This window comes from Lissotriton helveticus, chromosome 2_1 (genome assembly GCF_964261635.1).
Source record: "Lissotriton helveticus chromosome 2_1, aLisHel1.1, whole genome shotgun sequence".
Taxonomy (NCBI): domain Eukaryota; kingdom Metazoa; phylum Chordata; class Amphibia; order Caudata; family Salamandridae; genus Lissotriton; species Lissotriton helveticus.
In genome coordinates this window covers 304,226,884-304,245,690 of record NC_136059.1, presented here as the reverse complement: position 1 = coordinate 304,245,690, position 18,807 = coordinate 304,226,884, and the positions used below count along the sequence as shown (strand labels likewise).

The following is an 18,807-nucleotide window of genomic DNA, read 5'->3' as shown; positions in this document are numbered from 1 at the left end:
CCTCTGGAAGGAAACGGAAAATTAAATTTTCCGAACAAGAACTGGAATACCTCATAGAGGGAGTGTGCAGGGACCACGACCAGGTCTTCGGGAAGGACTCAAGGAGGGTGCCTGAGGCCGACAAAAGGAGGATTTGGGTGTGCATCCGCGCCAAAGTAAATTCTGTGGGAGTGAGCTAGCGCTCCATAGATGAAATTAAGAAGAGGTGGTACGACCTCAGAGGGCGTGCCAAGGAGAGGATCGCAGAGAGGCTGGGGGATCGTGTCGCAACAGGAGGCGGAGAGCCGACTGTCCCACCCAACACCCCACGTGAGGACCTTGTAGAGGACACCCTGAATCCCCAGGCATGCATGGGGGTAACCCAGCTGGACTTCTCCTGACCCACCCAAGATTCACAAGGTAAGTGCCATGCGACTGCGACCCTGTCCCCTAACAATTGCCATGACCCCAGATCAACCCATTAGAAACCCCAGTCATGCAGCCCATGCACACCAGAAAAGCCCTATTGCATTGTGGGACATGTAGTCTGACCACAATTGCCATCTAGCACGATACAGCCAGACCTGTCCAGTGAGAGTCAATCTTACAGCCAGTCAGGGAATGGTAGCCTGCATGCATGTAGCAACCTTCCATGTGCAAGATACATGTCATTAATCAACGTCCACTTTACATCACAGGTGGTGCTGAAGTACCCAGCACAGATAGCGATGCCCTGCAAATTGATGAAATTCCTGAAGACACCGAGGGAGACGTCCATCCATCCCCTCGACCAGGACCATCAGGGCAAGCTGCAGCACCAGCGGGAGTACCACCACCTGCCCCTGTGGACAGTGCCACCTCAGCGCCAACAGGCGCGCAACAACCGCAGTGTGTGACTCACATGCCAGTGGGGCTGACAACAACAGCTGCAGCACGTAAACAAACCCGGTGCACTGCCGCTGTGAGAAGCCAGTCCAGTGGACAGGGGAGGGAGCCGTGCAACTCAACACCACGCGCTGGCAGGGGGGTGAATGTGCGTGCACCTGGGCTCTCTATTGAGCGCCGTATGGTCCGCATACACCAGACACAAGCCCGTCATCTCGCAGCAATACACCTACAGCTGCACAAGACCGCTATGAATGTGGGACAGCTGTCAGACAGGATGGAGAGGATGACTGCTGCAGTGGAGGACAACACCCAGGCCATGTTGAGCCAGCGGGACGTCAACCGGTGCCGCCACCGCCAGTTGCTGACCCGCCTGTCTGCATACACGCGGTCAAATTACATCATAGGGAATGCCACCTCCCAACTCTCACGACGCTCGTTGGCCATGCAAGTGGAAATAGTCCAGTGCTGCCAGGATGTCGCAAGGGCACTGGAACAAGTTACCACTGCAGTGCAGGGTCTGCAGGCAACTGGCCATGGCCAGGGGGGGTGGGGGGATGACACTAGTGAGGCAAATTCAAGCCACGGCAGCCAATCGGTGCCACTGGTGATAGTACCCCGCCGCAGCACCAGGCCCACTGCTGCCTCACGGGCAAATCCTGAGGAAGAGCTGGAAAGACGACTGGGAGCGTCCGCCCGGAGGCGCCATTGACCTATTCTTCAGTACCATGAAGGGCCATGCTGCTGACACAAGCATGCCCTCCTCAAATACATGGGGACATATGACTTACAATAGCTCTCATGTAACTGTGTGAGAAAATCCCAATTTATTGTGAACAAAACAATAACAAATATTTAGTTCCAGTTAATATGACTCATGTCATTATTTCAATTGTAATGCATGAGTGAGGTGTTGGGTGAGGGGAGTGGGTGCACTAGAAACAGTTAATAGTGATTTGGTTGCGGCGCCTGTGTCCTTCTGCAGAATTCTCCCCGCCTGCATGACGCACATGTGCAGGTGGGCGGTTGTCCCCTTCCGACTCACTGCCAGAGATCTCTACAGGTATCCTGCGCTTGGTAGCAATGTTGTGGAGTATTGCACACACGGCTACGATGCGGCAGCAGACCTCGGGCTCGTATTTGAGGGCACCACCAGTCTTGCGGAGTATGCGGAATCGGCTCTTCAAAAGGCCAAATGTCCTCTCAATGCAATTTCTCGAGCGTATGTGTGCAGCATTGTAACGCCGTTGCTGTGGTGTTGCAGGGTTGAGGTATGGGGTAAGGAGGTACTCACGGAGACCGTAGGCGCTGTCACCTGAATGAAAGGAGCAGAGGGTGAGTGTCTGTTATGCGCAGCTACATGGTCACAGTGTACTATTTGTTGGCATGTGTACTTACCGAGTAAGTGTCCTTCGCCAAAATCTCCCCTGGCTAGTCGTGTGTGCATGACGCTGTGCAGGAATATGAAGGAGTCATGTGTGCTCCCCGGGTATTGTGCCACTATGTCCGTGATGAATGTCTTAGCGTTGCACACCATCTGGATATTCAGGGAGTGGTAGGACTTGCGGTTCCGGTACATGTACTCTGTTTGTGCAGGTGGGCAGATGTGGATGTGGGTACAGTCAATGCATCCTTTTACATGTGGAAATTGCGCAATGTTGTAGAAATGAAGCTTGTCGGGAATGAGATATAATGGTGTAGCCGGGTCAGGATTGCCTCCAGGAAACTCCTTAGGCAGCGGGACATGGAGCTCTGGGATATCCCACCAGCAACAGCAACTATCCCCTGGAAGCTTCCGGAGGCCAGTAGGTGCAGGCTGCACAGGACCTAGACATGGGTGGGCACCGCTTTGGTCCTCCTTGTTGGGTGCTGCATCAGGGGGTCTAGGTCCCGGATCAGCTTAATAATCATTGCCCCATTCAGGCGGTACTTTGAGTAAATTTGCTCTGCAGTTTGGCCCAGACGGGTGATCCGCTGGCAGAATATTTGCTCCTGGATCCTGCGTCTGTTCCGTGCTGCAGCCTGGAGCCTTCGCCGCCTGACCACCATGTAGAGTCCTGGCATTGTGAGAGTCCTCATGCTCCTACTGTGTCTCCTTAAATATGTTTGATCAGGCCTGCACCTGTGGCTAGTTTGAATTTTTTTCCTTTTTTTTCCCTTCATGGTTACCACCTGGTTTTGGTTCTCCTTATATTGCGCCTCGCAAATTGTGATTTTCTGCTTTTTCGCAATTTGCGAGTTTTCATGAATTGCGTTACCGAATATTTTGCGAGTTCGCAAGATAATTCGCAGAATCCATGGATTCTCGCTATTTCCGATTCGCTATAGGGGTTCCTCCTAGATTCTGCGATTTATTTTGCGAATTAGCAAATTTATTTTTGCGATTTCGCAATTTCTGTGTTTTTAACATCATGAATTGCTTTTCTGTTAAATGCGATCGCAATAGCTAATTCGCAGCTATTGCGATCGCAATTTTGCTTGATGAATCTGTCTGTTGGGTAAAAGTACTGGGTCCCTGACCTCACAAAATTGGTACACTTCTGGATCTAAAACTGGACTCTGTCAGAAGAACTGCTGTGCTACATCAAGGACTGAAACGCTGCTGTCCTGCTTACCTGGAAGGTCTGCTTTTCTCTTGCTCTGTTCTGCTGCTCTGACCCTGCTGAGGAGAGCTGGATTCTGCCTTGCAATCAAAGCGAAATCTAAGGGTTTGTTGGCTTGGCTCCTCTTTGTTGAGACTCAGGGCTATCAAAGTATCTACATCTGCTCCTGTGCCTGGTTCACTAAAAGTGGACCAAGACACTTGCACCAGAGAAATCAACACATACCCAGCTTGCGCGTCACAGAATCGCTGCATCAATCCTTTTGCAGGAGTAGAATCAGCATATCACACTAGGTACTGACACAGCGCACCTGGAAGCTCTGCTTCAAAACCAACGCATTGGCGACACTGCATGGAGAAGATTGAGGCATCAACCCTCCAGCGTGAATTTACCCGGCGCATCGTCTTCGAAACAGTTTCTCTATGAACCAGCGCTATGCTCAACAGACCTGATGCATCACCGCCAATGTGTAAAGAAAATTGACGCATGAAGTCAACTGCGGGCTCGACACTGATGCACCATTCGTCTGCACCCCGCTTGTTGCTGTTGCGACCAAGGATCAAGATACTCTGTTCACTGGGCCTGCGTGGTTCTTGTCCCTGTCCAGTGACCCTTTGCGAATAGCTTGAGCTATTGACTTTGTCACCGTTCAGTGCGACCAGATAAACCCAAGAGGCGCTTATTACTTTTAAGTGCTAGAAAGACTTTCATTCTTTGGAAATTCATATCTCAACTTCTACTTACTCAATTTCTGTCATGTTAGTCTTGATTTATTTATAAAATTGTCTATTTTCCTAAACCAATGTAGAGTATTTCTGTGGTGTTTTCACTGCACAAGTGTGTTGCACAAATACTTAATACATTGCCTCCTTAGATAAGCCTGACTGCTCTGTGCCCAGCTACCAGAGAGTGACCACAGGTTATCTTTCAGTGTATATCTACCTTACCGAGACTAGAGTGGTGATACCTACTTGGACAGGGTGCATATACCTCTGCCAACTAGAGACCCAATTTCTAACACTTTGTATATTTGTGACACTGGCAGACTAAATTCAGTACGAAGTGCACTCACAAAATTTGACGGTGACGGCAACATCGTTTTTTTATTTCTGTGCCATCATTTTGTTTTGTGTATGGGTAACGTTAGGATAGATGTTTTATTCACCTATGTTTTCATTTACAGAAATGATGCCTACTAGTGTAGTAATGGAGCTTCTTGTTACAAAAGTGCTGTTGATCATGCACACGTGCCAGCATTTTTAAACTGCAAATAGGGAGATTTTGGAAATAAAATCCAGGGCATTTATTTCCCTCATTGACTTACATTGTAAAAGAGGCAATTTCAAGTGGGAGGCACCTAAAATAAAGCTGTTTAGTTCTTTAAAAAAATTGGGACTCTCCCATCTAAATTAGGTCTGTTGGCATATATGGTCATGCACAGCTAGCGGTCAAAATTACAAACAGTATCGGAATTGTGATTCTCAGGGCAGTGAGGGCGGGGTCAGTAGCGAGGCTAAAAAGAACAAAATATGCTGTGACTATTTTGTTGACCTTTCACCTTTAGGTAATATAGCACACGCCTTAAAAGAAAAATAAGTGCAAGTCAAGCAAATCAGTGGGAAATGCACTTTTACGTTACAACACCTCTAATGGGTAATGTGATCACTGCCGATGTCAGTGTGTAAAAAGAAAAGCATAGAATTGAATCCTGTTTGGTGCAGTGGGGAAGGATAACTCCAGTATTTTTAGGGCTACGAGAATCCTAGTCTGTGACGGAAAGGACTATGAATACATCATTATTCAAATCCTTGCATTACACACAGTATAAGGTAGGCTGCAACACAAGGCGCAAAAATATGTAGGTTTAAGATTTTTTTAAAAGCCCTTTCAAAATATAGATTTTAGTAATACAGAACCACACTGTACAGAGTGCAAACTTTTTTTATAAATATCCTAAAAAGTACGCACTCCAAAGCTAAGCTGTTAACACCCTTACTGTACCTCTCAAAAAGAATAATTCTTTGTCATCACTAAGGCCCACAGATCCCGCCCATTTCAACCTCTGTGCCAAGCATGGGAACCCTTTCGTCTAAGACTAAGTGGCCATAAACAACAAGCACCGGCAAAGCCATTTGGTCTCACCTTTGTGATCTATTGGCTTTGTCTTTTGCTTTTTAGCCACATGATCCTTGCGCTGTGCAGCATGGCAAAAGTAAAAAAAATACAAAAAAACAATTTTGTAGATGTTCGCACCACCCATGCTTCCACCTACAAAATGCTGCAGCCGCATTTTTTTTATTTTTAGTTAACAATCTGAGTCAGATCAGTAACAAAATTTAAAGCCCAAAAGCATGTTTTTATTGTGGTTTTAGCTGGTGGGGAGGAGAAGCAACAGGGGGGTGGGTCGGAAGCAACCAGGGGAAGGGTAGGGACACAGAAGCAACAAGAAGAAGAAGGATGGCACATGGAAGCAACATAGGGATGGCAAGGGGACATTAAAGCATCGTGGGTTTGGGGGGGCGGCGAATGAAACACAGTGAATCACAAGGTCAAGCACAACAGCTAGAGTTGTGAGAATAAGCACACAGGCAACAACAGCAGTGGGCGAGAAGTAAATGAGGTAGATGGCTCGAACATGTACGAGTAATTACACAAACAGAAAAAAGTAGTTCCCTAAAATCGAGCACAGACACCAGGCAAACCCACATGGTAAAGAGGTCATGCTCAATGCGAGGAATAAACACAAGGTTGGGAAGCTGGGAAACAAATAGGAAGAAGGTAGATGAGAGTGCAAGGGAAATCAACCAATGGTACCCAAAGAGTGAATCCTAAGTCCCTCTGTTTATGGAAAGCCACAATATGCCTCGCAACGGACAGCACAGGAGCCGTCTAGTAGGCTTGACCTAAAAATGAAAGGCAGGGCTGATCAGATAGTCTACGCATGTTACCCTTAGTAGATGTGGGTAGCAAAAAGCACACTACCACAGACTATGTCTCTATGGAACAACTAACGTTCAAGCAAGGTCAATTGGCTCCTGCAGGTGGCTGTTCTCTAGGAAGCCCTGTCGGCATATCATTAAAGGTATAATAGCTTTTACCAGCATCCGTGCCTCTTCACTATCTGTTCCACAGAGATCAAATTGCGTGCTCTTGAAAATACATGCTGTTGGTTGACTTTATGCGTCGTCTCTCTTCGGGCTAGCGTAAGTGGAAAATGATGCCTGACTAGGTGGTGGAGGCACTGCACTGCTAGTAATCGCATCTCCAGAAAAGGAAATGTGCTCACCTGCCCCATCACTTACCTGGGCCTCAAGACGAAGGACGAACTGTGATTCTCATAGTGATTGTTGGCAAGAGAACCATGGCCTGTCTTACAGTGTATACCATGAAAATAGAGGGCTACCATGACCCAGTTTGAAAAGCAAAGAGGTTATTTCATATGCTGATATTGAGCAGTTAATGCGTCACTCAAAGACCACCTGCCTCATGTTTTAAGGACAAATTACGTCTTTTATGTGATAGTTTTAGAAGTGAATGCAGCCTTCTTGATCAAGCCGGGATTTCCAATCTCCTCCTCAGTAAGAGTCCCTAGTTGACTGGATTCCTCCAGTTCAAGATTAAGGGTCTCCTGCTGTATGTCTCGGCACCAGCTACCTCTTCTGGGTTACCTTTTATTTGTTGCAGGGAGTGCCCTGAGTGGCTGAAACAAGAGAGATGTTAAACCTCTTTTGAAACAACTCTGGTTGTATCCCAGACAGAAGTGGAATTAATGTTCCATCTGTCTCCTACTAGTAATAGCTAAGCTCGGGTAAAAATAACTTGCACAACCACCAAGAAAGTCATAGGTTGCTGGATTCAACTTCAATAGGATCCACCCTGTCCTGTTGCCATGGTCAATAGTGCAGGTTTTGAGTTCTGTCAAAACTGGTTATAGGTGAAAAGGAACAAATCCCGGCACCTTGTTTCCTCCTGCACCACTACCCCTCTGGTGCTTTACCAGTTCATTAAGTCCCCTGGGAGGAAATATTGGTAATATTAGTCAAAGGAAAAAGAAAGTCCCGTTCAAATGTAGGTTCTGATGCAATCTGTTTCTATATTTTTAGTTCTGCAGCACATCAACAATTTGACACAGGTATAACCACAGCCACTTCGTGTTTAGGGGGCAAACTCCTTCCTCAAGGCGAAGCATCTCCGAAATGCCGACCACTGCAAAGTTCCAAAAGGAGACCAGGCCTTGAATGTTTCTCTCAAGCAGAGACTGCAAGCATGTACTCTGCAGGTTGGAGGTTTTTAGTTTGACAAGGATCTTCTCTTGGAATGCCCAATCAAGTCAATGTCCTTAGCTTGCTTCAACTTTAACTGATAAAAAAGGTCGTCACGTTCATCTCAAAGCAAACAAAAGCCATGGTGTTGGTGCCACTATTTTATCTAGATTTGCCTATGTGAACGCATGTTATCAGGGACTCTCACCAAAGGATTCGGCCAGGTTACAAATGACTTAGAATATGGCTGGCAGACTGGATTCCACGCTCCAGAAATGTACACCAGATCCAAAGTTGCATTGCAAACCTCCTTGGAACAGTGACCGAATTTAAAGTGTTCTGCCTACTTCATTGAGCCTTACATGAGACTGGTGCCCCCGCCATCCACGCTCATATCTCCCTGTATACCCCCTCATGCGCCCCTTTGGTCAGCTTAGCAGCTAGTGGCGTTGGTTCCACGTTTCAGGCTATTATTGGACGCAAATCTCTTTCTGTTTTGGCCCCTTGTTGTTTAACCGCTTGATGTTACATTAAAATTATACTTCTTTTTGCAAAGGAATACAAGACAATCTATTTTCTTAGTCTGTTGGACTTATCTCTGAGCCTCTCTCGCCAGTCCTACCACCACGATGACACTGGGTGAATGGGAACTGAAAAATACAGATTTCATTTGTTCATATATCCATTCTCTTGCAGGTGGTCAGGAGCCTCTCCTATGTACGAAAAGCTTAGTAACACTATTTAAAAAAAAAAAGAAAATCCCGAACAAAGGAACTATAGGCCCATTACCCTTCATACAGCCATCTAAAATGATGGAGCAACATCTGGCCTCTAGTCTGCTGGCCTGTTGTAATCAGCAGTACTTCTGGATTTGTCTCAGGCAGCCTTTCGCACCAGTAATAATGAGTCAGTTATGTTAGCTAGGCTTGTTGAGCTCTGATACATAAAAGTTCAGTGCTTCCCTGCAAGCCTTTTTATTCTTGATCTCATGGTGGCCTTCGACAAATTAGACGATTGGATGCTTATCAACCATGTTGAAGCTAGCGGAATCTCCACAATAGCCCTGAAGTGGTTGACGTCTTTCCTGATGGATGTTCAAAGGTAGTGCCTTTACCACATCTGATCTCCATGGAATTTGCCATAATAAGCAGTCACAGGGTTTGGCTTTCTCACCTACTTTTATATCTACATACAACCACTGGAAGAACAAATTATATCCTTTACGTCGACATGTCTCCTCCAACTGACGCCACTTTGCCAGAACCACTTTCTGTGCTCATGCGCCCCCCAACGTCAGTGTGTGTTACTATATACTTTGGACACAGGTGTCAGAATCTGCAAACTGCTGTGCCGGATTCTGCAAGCAAGCTAAGGGCGCCTTGGCTATGGTCTCCATGATACAGTGAGCAGAGTGCAGGGCGCTGCCATCACCCAGCATCCAGTATCAGTGAGCCAGTAAGCAGTGTGCAAGTGAATGGAGTGACTGGACCCCAGGTATGGACGCCAGGGGATTTGGTACAAGTAACACCTGGGCACTTTGTTTTACAGGAAGCCTGATACTTGCATTCGAGTTGGTCAGTGGTGGGAAGAACGTGGGTTATATGAAGCTGCAGGGCCAGTGGTGTGGGTCCTCTCCCACTACTGAGTTCTATCCCTCAGGGAGCCGGGGAAGTATGGGTGTGCGGCAGGGTGAGGTGGCTTGATTTGCACTTTGTGACCTGAGCTATTTTTTGGTTCACTCCTGCCCCCTCAATGTTCACTAAGCACCAGTCCTGTAATAATGGATAGTGGTTCTTGGAAGAGAGCAACTTTGTCCTTCCTGTGTTGCAGAAGAGCCCAGATGCTTAGGGTTTAGTAGAGGCTGCAGAAGCATGCAACTTGGCTAAGCGGTAAAGGAGGAGGAAAATTGCTCTTGTCTCCTTTCCTTTTTTTTTGTTACTTGTTTTGGGTTTTTAGTAGCCTTATCTTATTCTAATTCGATACCATGATCCCTTTTTCTGTAGCACAGTCTCCTTTCAACTAGTGAGTCACTGATTTGTTGATTTATTGAGTTATTAGCTTTTACCTTAGTGTACTGGTCTCGTACTGGATTCTGTGCCCTTTACTCCTCTCCAAACCTCCGCCATAAGATAAAGCTACTTGGAAATTCTAAGGGTAAAGGGCATGAGAGGCCCAGGAAGAGGAAAAACTACCAAATACTTCATATGAAGTACATCTGCAAGGAACAAAAATGCTTCTCTCTCATCCCTCATCACTTCCATAAGGAAATTCATCACAAAACATTTTAACTTTAGTACCAACCTTTCATTGGTCCAGGACGCGGGGTCTCCAGGAGCCAATGGTGTAGCTGCAGTGACTTTAGAAGAAGTTGGTAGCCAGCTCAGTGACCATTTGGAGTACTCAATTTCCACCAATCTGGACAAGGCCCCCAGACTCTCCTTGCATTGACTCATGTGCTGGCAGACTTTTCAGTAGTAGAGAGATCTGGAGTCTACGGGTCCCAATCCAGGTTGGACTCTTTGGAACGGAGTAAGTCTTCCCTATTGGAAGATCCATTGATCCAAGTATCAAACATAATTCAAGAATCAATAGAAACGTCCATTGATATCCAACCATCTGGATCACCATCTCTGCTAGAAGTCATCTTACTTATGCAGAACACGTTGCAAGGCATTCTGGAGACCTTTGTGTTTGTTAGAGTAACCAAATCTTACAGTGTAAACATCTGAAAGAGATTCACGTTGAGTTATGTAAGGCTAACAACTGCATGTTAGTAGTAAAGAGGGGTGTGGGACCTATGGAGGGAAATGCCAGAGCACTAATGTGTATGAGACTGGTGCAATTAAGGGTATGGCCCTAGAGCAGGACTCGGATGGCTCCTGGAGTCCAGTGTATATCTCAAAACGCCCATTGTTAAATAGGAAAAGGCGATATACCTTTGGAGGCCCTTAAGTTCTCCTCTGGATATTATTATTCACAAGGGTATAGAGGGATAAAAAGAGGGGAAACAACATCCAGAGGGAAGAGTTTGGATTGGGGGGAACAGGAAAAATAGGAAGAGAATTGTGCAACCTCAAAACAAGTGAGTTTAAAAAGGCGGAGAAGCTCTCATTAGCCTCCTAGCGGTATGACATCAGTCTCTGCCGCATCCAATCCGGCAAAGACATTAAGTCATGTAGGAGCCGGCACACTATGAAGTCTCACCTTATATATGATTGCACTATCGGGTTTGAGTTTAAAAAGGCGGAGAAGCTCTCAATCCGGCAGAGACATTAAGTCATGGTAAGAGCCGGCCCACTATGAAGTCCCAGCTTATAAATGATTGCACTATGAAATGACATTCAAGCTGCTGCAACGTTCCAACATGACTGTCTGGAGCAGGCTTCTCCGAGTAGCTTGTTAGCTACTTGTAGCTAGGTCTACTAAGTAGCTCTCCAGTTTGCATCTCAGCCTACTAAATTGGAATTTTTAGCGTGGCTGAATTAATATGTATGTTCCAAAATGGTGTATTCTAGACAAATATGTATGTATTTCAGAATCCATAAGCAGATGCTTGGAGAAAAATAACTCAATTTGCAAAATATACTTAAAACTGATTTTTCAGTGATAAATCATGTGTGGAGACTTTTTACTCATATTATTACTTTTGTGCCAGAGGCACTGCAGCCCTGTGGCTGGCATATATTACATATGTAGAGGCATTCGCAAATTGGCAAAGCGTTTTTTACATTATTGCTGCCAACCGTACCCAATGCACTGAGGTGATCACTGCTGGTAACGTTGTATGAGGGGGCACCAATGTAATCGTCGTTACAGCACTAATATTAATAGCTCACAATGATTTTAATTGAACATAAGTAGCTCTTATAACACAAAAGGTTGGAGAACCCTGATCTAGAGGGTCCTATTGATTATATGTTTATCCCAGTCTGGCAGTATGGACCTTACAGGAATTTTAAAGTGATGAATTATCAGGGTAGGTATTATTGGGCTACAGACGACGTCTTGTCTTTTCAAGAACCAGTGCAGTTGCAATGGTTCTGCATTTGGGGATAAGCTTTCCCCAGGACTGTTTATGTGTAAACATTAAAAAGTATGGGTCATGGCCAGCGAACCCAGGTAATGGAAGTGTATAGTTTAAAATATCAGTCCAGGCAGCTACTTAAAGAGGAATAAAACACTTCTTATTATAGCAAGTGGAATGGAAGATGGTGGTAATACATCCAGGAGACCAGAGAGAGTTCTGGCACAAAGTAAATGAAACCTGCAATCATTATGAGGGAGTGCTTACCTGTATGATTGAGGAAGCTGTCTGGGTTACATACTCGGACAGTTTTTATGGCCAATCGTACATGTTGACTAGTCCCAGGTGGGCTCGTTTGAGGATATGGAGCCCAGATAAGTCTTTGTAAAAGAGATATGGTCAGTAACTGACCATATCAAGTTAACAAGAGTCGCTAGACCAGACAATAGATCAGCAATCTTGATTAAGCCAAAGAGTGATTGGTGGGCTAGGGTCTTGTCATGTTTGTTTTGCTGGATAGTCATGATGGGACAGTATCCCCCACAGTGGAGAGGCTTCACAGTAAAACCAATATTAATAAAAAGGCAATGACTTGCATCTCTCACATTATAGATGGAGTAGCCGCCTGGATATCTCCAAGAAGGTGTTCTCAAAAATGTTATTCTTACACTTAGATGAATGGGCACGAGTGAATAAGATTATCCACATTGTACAGGGAGGGTCACTCTACCATAGATCACTGCTTTGCTCTTACGGCTATAAATCGGAAATCTTTGAAACTTGATCAGAGGTTACGCTGTTGTTTTACTGATTTCCCTATATCTTTCAATACAGTTGACAAGGGTCTGCTTTGGGAAAAACTCTGCTCCTGGAAGATACCATCTGAAATACTTACTGTGATCCAGGCATTAAATACTGATAACTGGGCAGAGGTGGAACTTGACAAGACTGCAAGATTATTTTAAAAGATTCCAACTGCGTCAAGGGCGTCTCTTGGCTCCGTTGCTCTTTAGTCTTTTTTTGGAAGACTTGCCAGCAGCCTTAAACTTATCAAAACCATTCTCTCCAAAAGTTGGGGAATGGCGTACCCATGCCTGCTGTAGGAGGATGATTTTATTTTGTTAGAATATGCCCTGATTGGTTTACAGAGAAAAATAGATTCCTTTGATGAATACAGTAAACAGAATTCCTTGGAATGTGGTTTCAGTTCACTAGCAATGGAAGTGGTGGAATTCTAGAAGTACTTAGGGTGGACTTGTTCTAGGAATTTAAAGTGGGCTGCTCACCAGAGGTATTGGGGGGCTTGGCACTCATTCCTCTCATTAAAGTTTATGAAGGGAAAATAACCACCCCACCACTCCAATCCCCGGTGCTATATGGGGCAGAGATTCTTGCCCTCCTGTAACTGGGATGTGGTGAAGGGGGTGTCCTAAGAAGGTTATTATCGCTTCCACCAGGAAACATGATACAGAGTATAAGGAGGGAATTGAATTAGGTTCCTTGGCATCTGCAGGCAAACTCACACATTTTGAGGTTTCTCAATATGCTATATTATATAAAAAAGTGTTTAAGGTTTCTAGATTATGCTGTGAAGAAATTTTTGGTAGTGAAAGGAAGTGGGCAAGGGATGTTTGGCTTAGGATAGAGGGTTTAAAATAATTCATGCTTTATGGGGTACAATTTGAAACCAAACTACCTTTCCACGCAAACCAATTCTGAGGGAATCATCTATAAAGGTGGACTGTACATTGGATATGGCCTACTTGAGGGATAAACCTTCCATCTGCTTCATATTTGGCAGGCAAGCTGTTTTTCCCTATTGGGCTTATTTACCTGAACTAAAGTAACGCAATGAAATTTTAAAAGTGAGGCTGGGCTGTAACCCACCTTTCTCAAGTGTTAAAGGCATAATGATGTTTGAGACGAAAAAAGTTTCGAACTGTGTCCCCTGAATGCGAAATGTTCCTTGTGTCATGTTCTTATGGACTGGCTCTTTTAAAAGTCTGCCTGTATTATGTTTATAAGACCCCTATTTTTAAAATATCAAACATATTCGAGGTCGGATGCAATGGGGCTACTATTTGAAACGCGTTTTATGGATGTTGCAGTAGGAATATCACAATTCATGCTTTTTGTTAGGCAGTGTTTTAAAAATAGTCTAGAATAAGTAGGCGTTTTATTTGTGTACTTCTGGTTTTAGTATGTCTTATTATGTAACTGTTTTTATTGTTTTAGAATGTTTAATGGACAATTATCTCAAACTTATTTTGTGAACTGGAAAAAGCGTCATTTGGGTTTAAAGCACTCTACAACACAAATGACACTCAGTTCACTGAGTTTGACAATCAAATGTCTAGTAACACTAACAGCCTCAAAGACAGTTGTCTGTCCTGACATCGATGGTATAAAGTGTTATAAAACTCAGTGGTGACAAAACTGAGATCCTGGTGATTGAGGTGGCGAGACAGTCTGTAGGGAATCTCTTTGGCCTATAGGTAGGGGAGGGGTGCGATGCACTTGTTTTCCCCATATGCTCTCTAAGTGTAACTCCTACCTTCCTACTGGTGAAAGTTGTGCTGCTGCCTTTGGTAACACTGTGGCCCTTTTTTATCCTTTCAAGCATCTCATCAACATGGGGGCGAAAAAGATGTTCCCATAAAACGGGCACCTTAGGCGATGCTGCTGAACTTTGGGTTTGAACTCAGAAATGCTAAGCCAGACAGGTCATACTGAGGATGCTGCTGGTGAAAATACCCTTGGAGACCAGGACAGCAGCGTCAAGTGCAATACGAATGATGGCATTAAAGATGTTCTTGTCCTTGGACAACATTTCCTCCTCACACTCTGTGGACTCAGCTGCTAGGTGCTTCAGAAGTTCCTGCATCTCCTTCCATTGAGACCGGTCGTACCTGTGAGAGAGTCTGACAGAACTCTGCAGCAGTGTGTGGTGGTCTCTATCTCTACTCAGTCACCTTTTAGTTTCCTTGTCAAGCAGAGTGGCTTGGGCAAAGGCTCACTTGTGAAAGGTGTGGACCACCAAGGCCGCAGGGGAGACCTAAACCTTGATGTAGAGAGGGTCGCTGGTTGAGAACTTGTATTTTTTCTCCATCCTAGGCATTACCTTCCTCGCCTTTACTGGCTGCTGGAAATTCTCTGGGACAGATTTTATCATGCCGTTTGGACTGTACATCCACACTTGGGAGTCCTCTTCCTCGTCAATGAGCCTTTGTTTCAGGACCAGCTTTCTTCCACACTGGTTCCTTTTATTATTGTTCTTTGTGTTCGGAGCCGTTCGAGGAAACTCCCTAGGAGCTAGGCGATGGCTGCGCTGCCAGGATGTTGGATGGACCCGCATCATTACCTCCTCTGGTGCCAAATGGTTCATCATTTGCAAAGATGTACAGTCTCAAGGGATGTCTGATGGTACATTTTGAGGAGTGCTCAATGCCTCTCACTACTGCTGCACTACCATAGGGTCTTCTTGAAGCGGAAGGCGAGAAAGAATTTGCAGGTGGCATGGTTGTCGAGAAAAAGGCACGGACTGTTGTGGTGATGCAACTTCGAATGGCACCGGGACCTATGTTGGAAGGATGTCAGTTACATGACCCCCTTCCGGCCTATATTTTATGGTGTCGAGGGAGGACACATGATCCATGAAGGCTGCCAAAAGAGGGCCCCAGGTCCCTGGGCATTGATCAGTAGCTAGGCGTACTCCGAAGGTGTCAGGTGAAGTAGCATGATGTAAATTAACTCAAATGCAGACTGTTTTTCCCATATGTCGGTGTTGCAACTGAACACTGCAGGCCCTAAAATTGTTTAAGGAAAAGAAACTCTGTTCCCCTTTCGGTCCACATCTGAATGCAATGGCAAAAAAACAAACAAAGAAAACAATTTAAGATTGTATTGTTCTCATGTGTATTGTCGACCAAAGTAGGAAGCAGGTACAACCATATGTTGCAACTCGAATGTCCAAGCCCAACACTAAATGCAGGAGCATGCATGCAGAGCATATTTATTTCCTGCCACACATGCTACGAACAGGTTGTTTCCAAATGCTGAGAAGGGAACTTGGTCCTCTTGATCCAGAATACGAAAATGGGATTAACAATGCAAAATCACTTGATTGGTTGTCAAGAGATCCGTCATAATAGGGAAGTTAAAGCTAAATAGGTGTCGCAGCACATTGGATTAACAGCCAATGCCTTTGTATCAGTGAATAGGATTATTAATAAAGTTGTCAGCAAACATGAAATGTTAAAGATGGTCATGGGCTCTGGAATTAAATGAGAATGCAGGTACATAATGCAAAGCATATCATTGAAATCTGCATCAAGAGAATATTACCAATTTATTTATTTATTTATTTTGAAAGTTTTATATAGCGCGAACAAGATCTTTGCAGATATCAGAGCGCTTCACAGAGCAGGGGATACAAACAGGAGAGTGAATAACAGGCCATTAGGTATAGCGTAATTGTAGGTAATAAGTAGGGTGGGGTAGGCATATGAGGGAGCATAGTAAAAACAGGTACAGCAATAATGCAAATAGTACAAATAAATGTGAGCATAGACAGTCAGGTAGGTCAATAATACAAGTAATACAAATAATCGAAGGGATCGAACAGATAATACAGATCTGTGCAGAGACTTTAAAAAATCCACGTTAATAGCTCAAGTGTATTTAGCCATGAGGATAGCTTTTACTTCTTTCTTAAAGAGTGTGATGGAGGAGATGAGCCTGGTTTCAGGAGGGAGAGAGTTCCAGATCCTGGGTGCCATTCCTGAGAAGGAGCGTTTATAAGTTTTTTCCTTCCGGAATCTTCGAGGTTTTAGCAGAAGATTGTTTGTGCCTCTAGTGTTTCTAGAGCCGCCAGAGATTGTCAGCTTCTGGGTGAGGTATCCGGGTGAGCACAGGTGTACAGCCTTGTGTGTCATGCAGGCGATTTTCAGATGTATTCTGGCTTCAAAAGGCAGCCAGTTCAGGGATTTCAAGTCAGGGGAGATATGCGAGTGTTTTTTTGACCCAGTGATGAGTCTCGCTGCAGTGTTTAGAGAAGCTCTTAGGGGTGCAGTAGTAGTAGAGGGAGACCGCAGAGGGCGATGCTGCCGTATTCTATTTGAGGGATGACTAGTGCTTGTACTGCAGTTTGGAAGTCTTTGGCTGGGAGGAAGGGTTTAAGTTTCCTCAGGGTATTGATTTGGTAGTTCGCTCCCTTAGTTGCCTTGCTGATATGTTGCTGCATGTTGAGATTGGTGTCGAGTGTTATGCCTAAAGATTTTGCTGAGTCCACGATGGTGGGTTGGACTGTTGAGTGCAGTTAGGTGTTTAAGCCAAAGTTGAGTGGTAGAGATCTTCGCGGGAGGTGAGATCAGAAGGAACTCTGTTTTCAGAGCATTGAGTTTGAGATGATTATCGGCCAGCCAAGATTGGGTGCTTCTGATCGTTGAGTTCAGGAGTAAAATGTCTTTGGGGGATTGTAATTTGAGATATAGTTGGGTGTCATCGGCGTACATGTGAAAGAGTACATTGGATGCTTGAAGCAAGGTGGTGAGAGGTTCCATAACTAGGTTGAACAAAGTTGGGGATAGGGAGGATCCTTGGGGGACGCCTAACGATACAGGTATTGGCGAGGACATCAGGTTGTTGCTCTTGAATTTCTGCGACCTGTTGTGTAGGAAGGAAGTGAACCACTTGAGAACAGTCCCAGATAGACCCATTCTTGTGTTTAAAAGTTCGAGTAAATTCTCATGTTTGACGGTGTCGAATGCTGAAGAGAGATCAAGAAGGATGAGGAGGCAGGTATAATTTTGATCTAGGATTTGAAGGGCGTCGTCAATTATGTGAGTCATAGCAGTTTCTGTACTGTGTCCTGCTCGGAAGCCTGATTGATGAGGGTTGAGGAGATCAAACTGATCAATGTGTTTAGTCAATTGTAGTTGGGCGCATTATTCCAGGAGTTTGGCGAGAGTGGGAATATTGGTAATCGGACGGTAATTGTTTAGATCAGATGGGTCGGCTGTAGGTTTCTTTAGTAAAGGTGTGACTTGTCCAACTTTGAGGGAGTCAGGGATGGTTCCTTGTTGAAGTGAGCTGTTGATAATTTTAGTCCAGAGTGGAAGGAGCAGTGGGGTGAAGTCTTTGACAGCGTTAGCAGGGAGGGGGTCCGAGAGGTGATTGGATGGTTTCAAGGTGCTGAGCAGTTTGCCAATTTCTTCTTCAGAGTAGGTGTCAAAGGATGACCATGTAGCATTGTTTTTTGGTTCAGTGGGTGCTATGCAGTAGGGTTTGGAGTATAGGCTTGCGTCAATGAGGAGATCACTCTTTATGTTGTCAGTTTTTTGGATAAAGAAAGCAGCGAAGTCTTCACAGGAGGGTGCTTCGCGCGTAGTGCTGAGTGGTTGGGGTTGTTCCTTGGATTGTGTTCTGATTAGCTCAAACAATTTTCTCGGGCGGTTTTTTGCTTGGTCGAGCTGGAGGCTGAAGAAGTCTGATTTTGAGCGCTTTATTTTCCTGAAGTAGGCGTTTCTCTTTACCTTCAGGGTTTTTAGGTGCAGTGCAGAGGGAGCTGATCTCCAGGTGCGCTCTGCCATTCGCATGGCTCGTCTATCCTCATTGAGACTCCCGTCGTACCATGGATTGGAGATTTTAGCGGGGACTCTTTTTAGCTGCAAGGGTGCAGCCTCATTAATTATTGAGGTCATGGCGTTGAGATAATGGTCAGTCAAGGATTGAACGTCCGTAGCGCCGGTAGGCGGGCGTAGGAGGTCGCAGCTGTTAGGGGGTAGGGAGTTTGGGTTGAGTTTTTTCAGGTCTCTTTTCCAGACTTTAGGCTTGGAGGATTGCACCGTGTTGAATTTGACCTTTTCATTGATGAAGAAAGTGACAATATGATGATCTGACCAGTCACAGGGTTGGATAGACTCAAGTTGGATAGCGTCCTCTTTGGAGATGATAAGGTCGAGGGTAGAGCCTTTCTCGTGGGTCGGGCTGTTGCATAATTGTGTGAGGTCAAGGGCATTGAGGAAATTTTTAAAACTATTTACCACCGCATCAT

The 18,807-nt window shown here is 45.1% G+C and overlaps 1 protein-coding gene, 1 long non-coding RNA gene and 1 pseudogene across 25 annotated transcripts in view; 1 reads left to right on the top strand and 2 right to left on the bottom strand.

Moving 5' to 3' along the window:
- The window catches only part of LOC144819086 (uncharacterized), a 49,532-nt pseudogene extending 34,424 nt beyond the window's left edge, over positions 1 to 15,108 (bottom strand).
- The window catches only part of NEDD4L (NEDD4 like E3 ubiquitin protein ligase), a 1,578,130-nt gene that overhangs the window by 87,059 nt on the left and 1,472,264 nt on the right, over positions 1 to 18,807 (bottom strand). The window lies entirely within an intron of this gene.
- The window catches only part of LOC144817929 (uncharacterized), a 427,018-nt gene that overhangs the window by 320,042 nt on the left and 88,169 nt on the right, over positions 1 to 18,807 (top strand). The window lies entirely within an intron of this gene.